General features: G+C 37.8%; 2 long non-coding RNA genes across 2 annotated transcripts; one reads left to right on the top strand and one right to left on the bottom strand.

Annotated features, from left to right (window-relative positions):
• Nucleotides 1–2,134: 2,134 nt before the first annotated feature.
• LOC110914730 lies at nucleotides 2,135–7,711 on the bottom strand. The gene is made up of 2 exons (XR_002578544.2): nucleotides 7,622–7,711; nucleotides 2,135–2,339 (listed from the first exon to the last, which is right to left on the bottom strand). It is a non-coding gene; the product is annotated as an uncharacterized LOC110914730 (long non-coding RNA).
• On the top strand, nucleotides 5,788–8,020 carry LOC110914722. Its single transcript, XR_002578540.2, has 2 exons — nucleotides 5,788–6,535; nucleotides 7,306–8,020. It is a non-coding gene; the product is annotated as an uncharacterized LOC110914722 (long non-coding RNA).
• Nucleotides 8,021–11,553: the final 3,533 nt, after the last annotated feature.

Below are 11,553 nucleotides of genomic sequence, written 5' to 3'. Positions count from 1 at the left end.
AGCCCTTTGGGCCACACCTTGTTCACGGATCCTTAAAAGTAACCGGGTGGGCTCGGCCCACTCCCACTATGCACAAAAAGAACAAAACACTTAGGGACTTGGTTCTTTTCTCAATTGTTACAATTCACATCACACACACACAACCCTAAGAGCTTTCATTCTCTCTCTCGGCTTCCCTTAGAACCGGACGGCAGCCATCACCCGAAGCCACCCATCTCGAGCAATCTAGGCTCTCGGTTTTCTGGTTAGTAATCCTTGAATGATTGTTGTGTTTTGATAACATGTTTTTATGTGGTGATCTGGGGTTATCATGCTAGTAAATCTATGTTGTGGATCATGCTTGTAAAAGAATGCGGAACATGTAAACTAAGTTGTTTAGTATAAGATTTTGGATGATTAAGGATTCCGGGAATCCATGGTTGGTATGATTGCTTGTTGTTAATTCGATCTAGGGCCGAATACATGTTACTGAAATTATAGTTTCCGGTTATATGTAGTGTTGTTATATTCGTTGTTACTGCTTGGCCAGGATGAAGGGTTGCATGATAGTCGTTGATTTAGGTAATCGGATGATCCGGTCGATTTTCCTATGATTGTTCCTGACAATTGTTCTTGATGATGATTATGAACATGTTGAATATGTTATGAAATTGATAAATGTTGGTAATTGATCTGATAATTGCCATGATTGATCTGTTATTGAAACTGCCAAATCTGTTTGCTGGAATTACGGGATTTTGTTAAATGAAATAAGGAAACTGTTATAATCCGTTACATGATCGGTTGCGACACACTGTTGCGAGTCGAAACCCATAGTCTCGACTCGAGACCACAAGCAGCATAACCCGAAACCGTGGTTGCGAGTCCCGTTGCGACTCGAAACCACAACACTCGCACACAAACAGCACAAGCCGAGACCACGGTTGCGAGTCCCGTTGCGACTCGTAACTGGACCATGATGAACCGTGACCACCTGTTGCGACTCGAGATCCTCGTTGCGACTCGAGATCCTCGTTGCGACTCGAGACCATGCACGTGCACATAATTGGACTTGCACACTGACACGAGCCCAACTAATTGGGCCGGATAATTGGACTTGTTTACATCTCTGCTAATTGGACTGCTTATGTTAATTGGGTCGAGACCTTTATGTTGGACCTCTTATAAGTTGGGTCGGGTATAGTTCGGGCTTAGGCATTTGAATCGTACAAGTGGTGTACTTAACGTGCTGACTGTTTACGTGCATACGTGTTTGTTTTGATGTATACGTGCATTACTTGAACCGAACTTGACTTATGTGGTAACCCTGTTAGGACGTGGCTGACCATTGTTAGTTCAAGAACTTTCCCTCTCTCTCTTTGTGTATCTGCCGAGCAACCCAAGGTGAGTTCACACAGCCAAGGCATGGGGTTCCCAGGGTGGGAATGGGATTGAATGAAATATACGTACATACTTAGTTAACGGAATTTAATGATATGAGTCCTCAGGGTGAGGATGGTGAATGATAAGATACGGCTAGACTAGTATACCTACTTGAACAGATCTTCGCACACACGCCAAGGGTTGGCTGCGATAATTATGACTGATCTTCGCACACATGCTTCGGGGAAGCTGCGAACTATAGAAACCAAATCTTCGCAAGGAATGCCAGGGTGGCCGCGATACAAATATACATAGTCTAGGATATTTGGGAGTATTAACCCAAATCTTCGCATACATGCCGAAAGGGCCCGCGATGCAAACCAATACTATACATGAACAATGAACGAATTAATACGATGCATGATTAGATGAATGAACGCAATGCTTGCTATACTATTCTATTACTGAACTTACTGTGAACTCGCTCAACTAGTTGTTGACTCTCTGCTGCATGCCTTGCAGGACCTTAGGTACATTATGGAGCTTGCACAGGGAGGAGCGGGTCGTTGTGGGCAAAGGATCGTGAATGCTATTTCAACACTTATGATGATTCATACATTAATATTATTGTTTGGGTTACTTAAATGCTTCCGCTATACTTAACTATATTACACGTTCAATATGATTGGTGGTTAAGATCCTGGTCAGTCACGCCTCCAAGCGGTGATACTCCGCGTGTGGATTTTGGGGGTGTGACAATGTACATACAATCTGGTTCAGTTAAAGTGTACGGATTACCCTGTTAAATTGCTGGGTGTCACACAAATAGATATACATGTACATGCAATCCGTGGTAGAAGCTTCAAAATGAAGAAATGGATGTTAGTATTGACATCTAACACAGTTTCTAATTTGTTGTTTGGAGAGCGAAACCGAATTCCATGTAGCATTATTACCGATAGCTTCCTCACATGCCACTAAAATAAAGCAAGATGCTAAAGTTAAAAAGTAAAGAGTAACTTGTGTTTACCTTATTAAGAAAGTAGTCTAGTCCACTTGTGACATGCATTGTTATCTTTAATAGTTGTACACAATATGGTTTTACATCTTTCTAAATTTCAAATGTCTAATCATTGGTATGCCTATTGTAGAGCACCTTGTTTATTGCATACCAAAATTGTAGAGAATAACAAAATTTAAGTTTACAATAACAACAATTTCAGTTAGGATGCATAAATTTTCAACTATTCAATCCAACTTAAGTTATTAAACTAATTGACTTGGTCTGTTTCATTATTCAAGCAACCTTAATATAACTAAATTTGAATAAGTGAGAACTAACCAAAATTGAATTAATTAAACTGAACAAGCTAATATTTTATAGTTTGTTAATTTTGAACAACTAACCCACTTGATTATAAAAATGACAAACCACTTAACTGAAAGAAAAAAACATTTTTTGCAAACTAAAAGACTTTAATAAAACAAATGTGTAGATAAGTTAAAAAAAAGTAAAAATATATACACACTACAACGCATTTAAATGTATACGACCATATTAAGAGTTAAGACGATGAATTTAAAAGTTAATTTTGTCTAAGTAATATAAGGGGAGGGGGTGGTCACTAGTGATAAAATTTCATCACTCACAATATCCAATTATTTTCCGTCATGTCAGCAACCATTTTTCCATCACTCACAACCTTTTTTAGTGGGGGTGGTCATCACTCACCACCACACCCAACAATTTCCCCCCAACCAACAACTACCCTCACAAGTCAAAACAATAACGCCGTGATAAAAATAACGAAAATCCGATTCCGTGCTACTATAACGCGTTATAGCAAGAGGTGGGGGTGGGAACTTTGGTTTTTCCACGCGTAATAATTAGCATAACGCGTTATACATTCACCCGCCCCCTGTCCCGTAAGAAAGAGTTTTGACCTTTTATTTTTAAATAAATGGTTAAGATGAAAGTGTAGGAAAAGAAATGAGTGTAAGAGTATTTTTGTAATAGCTTATATGTGGATTTTTTCTCTTTACATACGAGTCACATGCATATTACCATCATATTTTTTAAACGTTCATAACTTTTTCAAACAACATTATTTTTTTTAGTAAAATGCACGTATAGTTCCTGTGGTTTGGTAAAATTTCACCTTTAGTCCCCAACTTTTCAAAATTACATGTATGCTCCTTGTAGTTTGCTCGGTTGTTACACGGATAGTCCCTGAAGTGGATAGACGTTAGTTTTCTAAGTTAAGTGGATATGAAATGACAAAATTACCCTTTGTCATTAAAAAACAATATATTAAACATTAAAACACCCCACCCCATCTACTCACCCTCTTCCTCTTCTCTCGCCCCTCCCGAGCCACCCACCGTTTATCCCACCTAATTTAGTCTCCAGTCACGTGGATAAAGATTATTCCCCCAATTTTTCTTTAGATCTGGATGATTCTCTTTGACTTTCAACCTACTAGAGGCTGCAAATGTTTTGATTTATTTACAGGTTAGGCATCGAATTCATGTTATCAATCAATTATAATATGAAAAACACCTAACATATGAAACCTGAATTAATATGACATCATCATCCACTAGCTTGTAGAGATTAGGAATTGTGATATCAATTGATGTCAGCCACAATCAAGGATGAAAAAGAAAACGTGGTGGCAAAAGAAAAAGACGCACCCTTTCTTTTCTAATTTACACATACAGGCAGAAGTGGCGGTGGGTGGGAGGTGGTGCTGCTGCTGGTGGGGTGAAGGAGGGAGAGGGTGGGTGGTGGTGGGGTGTTTTAATATTTAATATATTGTTTTTTTAATGGGATAAGGGTAGTTTTGTAATTTCACATTCACTTAACTGAGAATTCTAACGTCCATCCACTTCAGGGACTATCCGTGTAACAACCGAGCAAACCACAAAGAGCATACATGTAATTTTTAAAAGTTGGGGACTAAAGGTGAAACTTTACCAAACCATAGGGACTATCCGTGCATTTTACTCTTTTTTTAAACTAGAATTACGACCCGCCGCAATGCGGCGGGGATTCTTTAGTTATAACTAAGTCGATTTAGGACGCGCATGTTATGTTGAACCTTTCAAACGGGAAAAAATAGACGAATGTAAAAACGTTCACCCACACATGTACGTTGCGTCGTGTTAACTCGCAAAATTTAGAACGAAACAAAAAAACGTTAAACCAAAGACGCACGTTTCGATGTGTTTAGTCACAAAATTTTTGAACGAAGCATAAAGCGAAAAAATTTGCGGAAAATAAAAATTATAAAGGACCAAAGTTGAAAGTAAAAAAAGTTGTGAGGATAGATTGCAAAAGATAAAAAGTTTTATGTTAAAAGTAAAAAACAAATAGTTTTGCGTTAAAGGTAATTTATGAAATACATTTGAGTGAAAAGTTAAAAAATCATTTTTTTAAAAAACCCTCAAAGCCAAGGTTACGACAATCATATGCATAACCATATGAAATACATTTGAGTGAAAAGTTAAAAAATCATTTTTTTTTAAAACCCTCAAAGCCAAGGTTACAACAACCATATGATAACCATTTTTTCTTTGGAAAACTCTCAAAGGCAAGATTACAACAAATAAGTAAAAAAAAATCAAAGTGGTTAAATCGCAAAAGATGGAAACATTTGAATTAGAAGTGAAAAATCAAATTAATCAAAGGGGTTAAATTGTATAAGATGAAAACTTTTGAATTAGAAGTGAAAAATAAAATTAATCAAAGGGGTTAAATTAACAAAGATTAAAACTATAAACTTAAATTGTCAAAGATTAAAACTTTAAGGTTAAAAATGAAACAAAGATTAAAACTTTAAACTTAAATTGTGAAAAATTAAAACCTTAGGGTTAAAAAGGAAAATTTCATTTTTTTTTTGAAAATCTCTCAAAGCCAATTGTACAACCTTGATATGCATAAGTTTGTTGCTTCTTTATAAGGTTATAATTCCACTATAAAATTAGCATCTTTTTATCTTTAATTTAAGCACCATATTGCTATATAAAATATGAGATATAAAAAACCCAAACAATTGCCTTAAATATCTATGTTGTATAATATTTTTGTACTGAATTTTTTTTACTAGATTTTTATGATACATTTTTGTTTTGTATTTTTTATGTTGAATATTTTGTATTGGATTTGTTTGCTAAATTTTTATGCTATATATTTTGTTCTCATTTTTTTATTATATTTTACTATATTTTTGTACATTGTATTTTGTATTTTTAGAAAGAGAAAAATGCCCGTGTAATCCCTGTGGTTTGCCCATTTTTCACCTTTAGTCCCTAACTTTCTAAAATTACAGCTATAGTCACAAACTTTTGCAATTTCGTTCCCGGATAGTCCCTGGCGAGGATGAGGGTTAGTTTTTGGTGTTAACTAGATGTAAAATAACCAAAATACCCCTACTGTTAAATTAATACCTAAAAAGTCATCCATTCCTTTCTTTTATTGCTAAAAAACCATTCAATTATCATCATCCACCAACAGTCACATTCTCAACTCACACCACTTCCGCCACCACCAACGACCACCGTATCTTTGTCACCATCACCGTCATCTCCATCAGTTTCATTGATACCACCTCTGCCACCCCTCAACCCCTGTCACCTGTTTTCACCACCACCAATTTCATTACCCCATCCCACTTCTTGCTACGATTTAAAGGTTTGACAGTGCGATTTGCAGGTTTGTTAGACATAACGATGCAAATGGTAGATTTGAACTGGTGGGTTCGCAAGAAAATCTAGGAAACAACGATGGGGCTTTTTGGGATGCTACCGGTGGTCGACGGCACTGGTAAAACGGTAGTAGCGTCTTGCGGCGGCGATGCGACAGCGAGACATAGGCAAAGTGGGGCGGGTTGTCGGTGGCCTGCAGGCGGCAGTTGCAGGTGAGCAAGGTCGGCGGCGACAGGGGGCGACGCGCGGCGGTGTGTGGCTAGTCAAAAGTCGCGCCACCATCTTCAAGTTGAGTTGCAGGTGTAAGGTTGTCTCTTTCGTCTTTGACTATTTGGAAACAATCATCGATTCTTTGACTGACTATTTCTTTAAAGGATCATTAATCATCATCTTTTTAGTTTATTGTTGGTTCAATCTTCTTCCATGCCTCAAAAGAAAGTTGATCGATCAAAGTAAAGATCCGGAGGTAAATGATGGTCTTTTTAATGGTATTTTTTGTGTCTGATTTCTTTTAGTAAACTTGATAAATGATGCGTTTTGAATTTCATTCTTCTGGTACTTGTTAGTAGTTAGTAATGTGGAAATTTACATTCCTTGTAAGCTAAATCAAGTGACAATTATGCCTTTACATTCCTGGTGGGTTTTAGAGAGAGAGAGAGAAGAAAAAAGATGAGGGTGGACCATCTTAATTTTTTATTTTTTTTATTGTTCAGGGGTAATCTAGTCATTTCACACCATTTTAACTGAGAAAACTAACTGATGTTAGGCACAAGGACTATCCGAGAACGAAAATTGAAAAGTTAGAGACTATAGCTGTAATTTTAGAAAGTTAGAGACTAAAGGTGAAAAAAGGGCAAACCACAGGGACTATCCAGGTATTTAACTCTTTTAGAAAACAATAGGATAATAATTTGTTTTTTAGGACCAAAATACTCTTCCATCCAAACTAGGAGTGCCAGATGTAGGCTACTAAGAGAAAACACACTGGTGGATCTTTTCCCGTGGGTTTTTTTTAGGCAGAAGTTTAGGCAGATCAAGGATATCTTCAATGAATTAATTCTACATTCTAGAGATTTATGAGCCTTTTTCACACTCTAGAAGTTTTTTTTTTTTTTTATTATAAAATCAATAATCAATAACTATTATTTAAAGCTATTACATTGCTAACCTGTTCAAAATATTTAATTCCCTAATTTTTGAAATACTTTGCTAAAAAAGATTACAAACTAATGACAGGTAGACGAGGAACAAGCTGCGCCGTTACCCCTTTCTGAAAGTTTGTTTAACGAGTAACAATTTAGACAAAGACAACGAGTAAACTTTAAAACCTTTTTACATTATGAAGTAAAATTAGAGATTTATGTTGTACTGGTGTGAAATTATTTATAAATAATTTGAGACCATAGTCGGATCTTATGCATATATCAATTTGGTTTTAAAAAAGGTAAAAATATATACTTTTATAGAAACACATTATCGACTCACATATTCTCAAGAAATTTAAACTTATAGATACATGGACAAGTAAGTTATGGCATCTGGTTTTTATTACCTGGGTCATAAACGTCGGATCTGAAAGTAGGTGTCGCCGGAAAGCTCACCCCTGGGAGTGTTTTTGTTGGATGTTTGGAAAGGAAAACCGAGGGTGAAACTGGGTTTTAAAATTGAAGATTTCAAAGTTGGTCAAACCGTGCATGATATGTCATTTTCGTTTTCTGATTTGCACCATGTGATGTTACAGGGATCAGAACTTTAGACCTGGTAAAATTGGTAGGGGTGACAGTCTAAGAGGACCCGGGGTGGAATAACTCACTAACCATTCCATCACTCACAACATCCAATCAGGTTCTGCCATGTCATCAACCATTATTTCCATCACTCACATCCTTTTTTGCTGGAAATGGTCATCACTTGTACAAATTTCCATCACTCACTAATTTAAAAAAAAAAACACTTAAACAGCAACAAATTTCCATCTTCAACGCGTGTTCCAATTAACGCGTTAAACATTTAACGCGTGAAACATACAAGCGGCGGCGGTGTTTGGTTTTTGATAACGCGTGCTCGGGGGTCGAACACGGACCGCCCCGGGTCCCCTAATAGACATGCTTTCGGTCAAGCTGAAATGGTCAATAAGACCATGGGTGTGGTTTGCTTAGCCTATACGGTATGGGGATCGGCTTTGGATCGTCCTCATCCGTCGTCGATCCTACAGCCATGCCGCCCCCCTCAGTCGCGTCGTCTCCGTCGGTATTCCGACGTCCAGGACGGAGCAAAAAGTGGGTCCCCTTTCTTTTGTTTGTTTGTTTGTTTGTAGGATTTGTACATTATCCTTTAATACTTGTACATATTTTGTGAGGTAGAATCATCTAGCACCATCCTCCCATACCCTCTAGTTTAGTGGGATGGACCATCCTTGGGAGGACTATGACTTGGCGCCTACGGGCGGATCATCCTCCAAGGATGAACCATCACCATACCCAGCAGCCTTAGTCCTTTTACAGACTATCCATCACGCAGGCGTCATCTTATCATGGGTGGAGTACCATCCTCTAAGAGATTACTCAAGGGTGTGGAGGATAATCCTCCCTCCCTTTATTATTATTATTTTATTTGATTTAATTAAATAATTAAAACAAAAAAAAAAACCCTCTCTCTATGTGGTAGCCGACCATCAACCATCAGCCAATGAACAGCCTCGTCACCAACGTCTTGCTGCCGCCGTTTGAGACACGCTGAGACGGGAGGGGACTACCCCACACCCCTTAGTCTGATAGGTTTTCACATCACCTATTGTGTATGCAGGCTAAGTAGGATGTTACTAAAATATACACCTCTTTGTTTTATTTTGAACGGCCGTCTAAATCATCAGTTTTTTTAAACGATCAGCTAGAAAGTAAATATTTGTTGTTAGGTTGATGTACTCCATTTAGCTGCTTGCTGTGGAGGTTTTGGTGATGGTATAAAGTTTCTTGTGGTCGTTAAAAAAAATATAAATCATCGGATAAAAATTCTAAAATACACTCTGTCACACCCCCAAAATACCGCATGAGGAAACCCTCGCGAGGCATGTGACGTACCAGGATCCAAGCCACCAATCACATTGAACTCATATATATGTTTAAATAAAACTTTCATTCATCTACATAAAGAGTTACAAACGTTACATATAATTCATTGTATACAGCGGAAGCATAACTCATTTGTTAAGTGTTTCGTAAACCATGTGTACATAAACCATTAAGCTTGTACTGAGATTTCCATGTATCTCGACCCATGACCACTCCAGCCTTCCAGACTGCAAGTTCCAACTAAGTGTACCTATAGACCTGCAAGCATGCAGAAAATTGTATCAGACAACGCTGGTGAGTTCAAAGTTTTGTTAATGCGTTCAGTTACCAGGTATGTGTATAAAACAGTTCAATTGTTCAATAATTTGATTTGATGTTGTTATTAACTCGATTACCGCAAATGGCTACAAGATGTATTTGCCCAACCCCAATGTCTCTATCAAAACATTGGTCATGCTTTAAGGAAATTAGTTCACGCCCGTCCTCCCCGGTACAGTGTGAGGGTGCCAAACCTAATAGCGCTATCAACTAATAACCTCGTTGCCTCCCCGGCAACTATCGGTAGATGTAAGAGGTCTTATATGATAGAAAATGAGTGTAATAACAAACATCCCACTAACCTGACATTCCTCCCCGGAACGTTACCCGATATCCCTCCCCGGGATGCATGCTTGGAAAAAGAGCAGTGAACTCACCTTAGTTTGCACGGTTAAAAGACGGAAAGTAGGTGCGGAGTGGAACGGGTCACTCACGTCCTAACATGATTACCGGTTAAAAGTTAGTTTGTGAACTCACACGGTGACGCGGACCCTACACGTCTCTAACACGTAGCACGTAAAATATTATAATATATATATGTACACATGCATGCAAAGTGTCGCTATTTGAAATAGTGGCCACATTTTTGTCACAAATCACATAATGAATCTTGTCACAAAATTTCAGCTTTTAGGTGCATTTTCGGACAATTTGCGGTGCGTTAATCGGGACAGTTTGGGCACCGGATAGTTCCCAAAAAATTACAGAACGTTTCAATCGAACTAGAGACCATTGTATTAAAATTTGGTGACCAAATTCCTTACGGATTTTTCGTGAAAAATCTTGCGCCAAACCATGATCAGATTTGACGTAATAGGATCAGGTTTGCCGAAAAATTTATTTAAAAATATCTGTGTATCCGATTGGCGCGAAACCAAAAACAAAATCGCATGTCCGCTCCCTAGAATCTACAGTAGCATTTTCACATTCAGAAAGTAAACACACACCGAGTTATAACGCAAAACGTTCGCTGCATTTTCTGCAGAAATGACAGCTCATAGCAGTTTTACAAACAATTCCGCTAAAAATATCTAGACCTGTCCGAAAAATACGAAACCACTTCTGTTTGAAAGCTATTTCCGGATACTTGGTTTTAGACTCTGAAAACGTAAAGTTTCGATAATTTAAAGTCCCGGAACAGGCTACGCAAGTCAGCGTATTTTCTGCAGAAAATCGCTGAACTGGTATTTACTCGATTTAGTCACTTTTTTCATGCATCCTAACAAGTTTATAGGTGTCGTAAGCGCATAACCAACTTGTGTAAACATAATACAATTTATCTACCTCAGGCTATACATCAAGTTTATGAACATACTCGTCATATATCATCATCAACATCAAGCGAATTATAGTTTCTCGGCTTCCTCTTCATTATTTTATGCTAGTTCAACTATGTGCTTAAACTAATATCACTACACCATACCGAACCCGTGTTTCCATGGACGAATCTTTTAAGGGGCGGGAGGGGGCGGCCGACCCCCCGAACTTTTCGCTCAGTAGTGGAAAGTATGTAGTTTTCGTATATAAATTTTTGGGTATATACGTTTTCGACCCCTCGATTTTATAGAAATTTTTAGTTCCGGTGATTTCCGCCTCCCCGGTCGGAAATCTCAAGCTTCGCCACTGCGTGTTTCAATGCTAAATCATAATCCCAGAGTTTTTTCACATGAAAACTTCCCATCCTAACTCATGTAAGCACTGAACCATTAATCTAATTATCCTATAAGGCCTAGGCTTCTCATATCATAACAGATTCACAAATTTGTTTTTCATGTTCAGGTTGTCATAACCTAGCATGCATGCAAGTCAAAATTATCACATAAATCAATTTAATATTCACACAATTCCTCGAGCCACTAGTTATTAGACACCATATACCACCTCAGATCATTAGAAGTCCCATGATCATTGGTCCAACACAACACATATTGCAATCATATAATTTAATTAAGGGTATCTCACTAACCACATATTGCAATAATGGAGAAGGAGAGTAAACTGCCGTCGGGTTCAACGAAGATGCTCTAGGGTTAATATGATTCCTCAAAACCATCCCCACATACTCTTAAATCTTAAAAAGGTATACGTAACTTAC

This window comes from Helianthus annuus, chromosome 2 (assembly GCF_002127325.2).
Source record: "Helianthus annuus cultivar XRQ/B chromosome 2, HanXRQr2.0-SUNRISE, whole genome shotgun sequence".
NCBI lineage: Eukaryota > Viridiplantae > Streptophyta > Magnoliopsida > Asterales > Asteraceae > Helianthus > Helianthus annuus.
This window is presented reverse-complemented; position numbering and strand designations above follow the sequence as displayed.